We start from the raw sequence: 3,370 nt of genomic DNA on the forward strand, positions 1-3,370 counted from the left end.
CTTCAACATTCAGCATCACAATTCTTCCCCTTACCGCCCTAAGATGAACGGCGCTGTTGAGGAGGCAAATAAGAACATAAAGAAGATTGTGCAGAAGATGGTCGTCACGTACAGAGATTGGCATGAGATGCTACCTTTCGCCTTGCATGGGTACCGCACTTCAGTACGTACATCGACCGGGGCAACCCCTTACTCCCTGGTGTATGGTATGGAAGCAGTCCTACCTGTTGAAGTGGAGATTCCTTCTCTAAGAGTCATGTTGGATGTCAAGTTAGATGAAGCTGAATGGATTCGGACAAGGTTCAATGAGTTGAGTCTTATCGAAGAGAAGCGAATGGCAGCCATTTGTCATGGGCAGTTGTATCAGAGTCGGATGAAGAGAGCTTTTGATCAAAAGGTGCGTCCTCGTTGTTTCCAAGTCGGAGATTTAGTGTTGAAAATGATCCTTCCTCCTCAGACAAATCACAGGGGCAAGTGGACTCCTAACTATGATGGACCGTATATTGTCACCAAGGTTTTTGATGGTGGGGCCTTAATGCTTGCAACTATGGATGGTGAAAACTTCACTTCCCCTGTGAACTCAGACGCAGTTAAAAAATACTTTGCATAAAATAGACCCGCTGGACAGTAAAAAAGAGTAGTCCAGGCAAAAATGGGCGTCCCGGCGAACTAAGAAAATGAAAGGGTTCGGGCAAAAATTAGGGACAAAAATAAAAAAAGATTGTACACCCGGTAAGTTGAAAACCTTAAAAGGCAACTTAGGCAAAAATGGGTATCCCGATGGATCGAAAACCCGAAAAGGGCGATCCAGGCAAAAGTTAGGGATTAAGCGAATGACTGCGTTCTGAGTCGTTCTGAATCTCATCTCGTGCCAATGACTGGAAATTTTTGAAGGATAGGAAACAGTCCAATCACTCTTTCAGAAAGCTGATCATCTGGAGGATCTTGAAGACGGGCAAGTCATAGCAGAATTGGAACCCAATAGAAATCCATTTCACATTGCCATTAGATTAATTTCTGTTTTTATCTATTGTGCGATTACCTCTTTCCAGGGATTGCTTCTTAATGTAAATGCCTATTCAAAGGCCATTCAATCAATAAAATCATGTTATTCAGTATATCTCTGTTTTCATTTTCATTTTACTGTTTTGTTTGCAAAAATGACGTCCGAATTTTTGATAAACATTGCATCATGACACATAAGGGCTTTACAGGTACATGCTTAATAAACATTTAAAATTGATGTAAATTTTAAGTGCTTTGGATCGTCTATTCAGAACAGATACCCTCGGGGCATTTCCTTAAAATTCCCTGCAGATGATCGTGAATATCTTCCCCAGTGAAGTCACCAACAGACAAATTCGGTGTCTTATCCCTATAGAGCTGATTAGAGCGTTGGATTCTTCAATCCCCAGCAGTTTCTCACCACCGTACTTCCCCAAGCGGTTGTTTCAGGACATACACTCCCCAGTAGAGTTGATAGTACCAGACTACATATCCCCAACGGGGTTGACAGTGCCAGACTTTATCTTCCCAGCAGAAGTGGCTGCTCCTTAGAGTTCGATGCCAGATCGATAATCCCAATGCCAGATCCATGGTTTCTTTCCTTGAAGCAGAACCTCGGTACCGTATCAGTGTTTGCTCCCCCTGCTGAGTCATCTCTCGCAAATCGTGGTTGCCAGAACCACTGTAGCTTTCCTCAGCAGCAGGCTTCCAATGCCATTCTTTCCCCGATCAGAGTCTCGGTATGGCCAGAACACCGCATGGCTAGTCATCTCCCCACAGAGTTCTTTGCGCTGTGCATCTCCAACAGCCTTGTCAGGGTCCAGAAGATGGTGATCATTTCCCCAGTAGATCCCCTTGCCTCAGCTTGGCATTCTACCCAGCATTTCGCATCCCTGCATGTAGAATCATATTGCATTGCATCCTTCCAAATCGCGTAGCATTTCCATTTTCATGGAGCATTACGCCATTGAAAAATTCAAACATACGCATGTAAGCATAAAACATTCTCGGTATCCCAAGTGATAAGCTAGAAGTTGTTTCCAGTACTCAGACTGAAGATTGTTCATGACTTACCTTTCTTATCCCCAGCAAGTGTCATTGGCCCATGCGCCGCCTCTATTATCATTCCCTATTTCTGCCAATGCTGACAGGCATGAAGTTTTCCGATGTTCAGATCGAAGAAGTTTCCGACGTTCAGGTCGACGCAACTTGTGGCATTCAGGCCAGTTTTCCGGTATCCAGACCGAAGTGGCATTCAGGCCAGTTTTCCGGTATCCAGACCGAAGTGGCATTCAGGCCAGTTTTCCGGTATCCAGACCGAAGTGGCATTCAGGCCAGTGTTCCGATATTCAAATCGAAGTGGCATTCAGGCTAGTGTTTCGATATTCAGATCGAAGTGGCATTCAGGCCAATTTTCCCGATATTCAGATCGAAGTGGCATTCAGGCCAAGTCTTTCCGATGTTCAGATCGAAGAAGTTTCCGACGTTCAGGTCGATGCAACTTGTGGCATTCAGGCCAATTTTCCGATGTTCAGATCGAAGTCATTTCCAGTATTCAGACTGATGAGCGGCATTCAGGCCATGGTTATTTCTGTGTTACCATTTATTTTGGTATCCAAGTTAACATTCTTTTTCGGTATTCAGACTGACTTTCACCGTACCAGACGGATTCTTCTTTCAAGACCACCTCTTTGCCGATTCTGACAGACATTGTTACTTCACTTCACTTCAGTGCAAATTTTTGGGCTTTTATTGTATTCAATCCCTTGATACCTCGAAAGCACGAAAGCAGCTGCCATCTTCTTTCCGGGTCTCCAGTTGATTGAATAGGGGCAGCTGTAATACCCCAAAATTTACCCTTCATTTTTCCTGAAAAAAAAAAAATAAACGAAAAAAAACGAAAAAAAAAAAAAAAAAAAAAAATTAATTAATTAAATAAATAAATAAAATATAACAAATTATTTTGGACTTGAGTCTCCCTCATTTGAGCCCACTACCCACGAAAATCAGTCTATAAATACTGAAGTTTCAGTAGAGGAAAACACACTTGGAGTTACACTGAGAGATTCACTGGAAAAAGATAGTGAGAGAAAGAAGACAGAACAAAGGGGGATTTTGAGGAGAAACAAAACACTCTGAGGTTTCCTTGGAACAAAACCCTGAGGAAAAAGATAGTGAGAGAAGACCTGACAAAGAACTCAGAGCAGCCTCCAAACCCTGAAGGGAACTCAACTTGTAAACCTCACGGGTGCAACTCAATTTCAATCAAGCTTTCCAATCAGGTTTGCCCTATATCCATCATCTTTATGCCTTTAATTTGAATGCTCTAAATGTATGAGGTATTATGGGTGAATTTGATACCCTT

This window comes from Lathyrus oleraceus, chromosome 5 (genome assembly GCF_024323335.1).
Source record: "Lathyrus oleraceus cultivar Zhongwan6 chromosome 5, CAAS_Psat_ZW6_1.0, whole genome shotgun sequence".
Taxonomy (NCBI): Eukaryota; Viridiplantae; Streptophyta; class Magnoliopsida; order Fabales; family Fabaceae; genus Lathyrus; species Lathyrus oleraceus.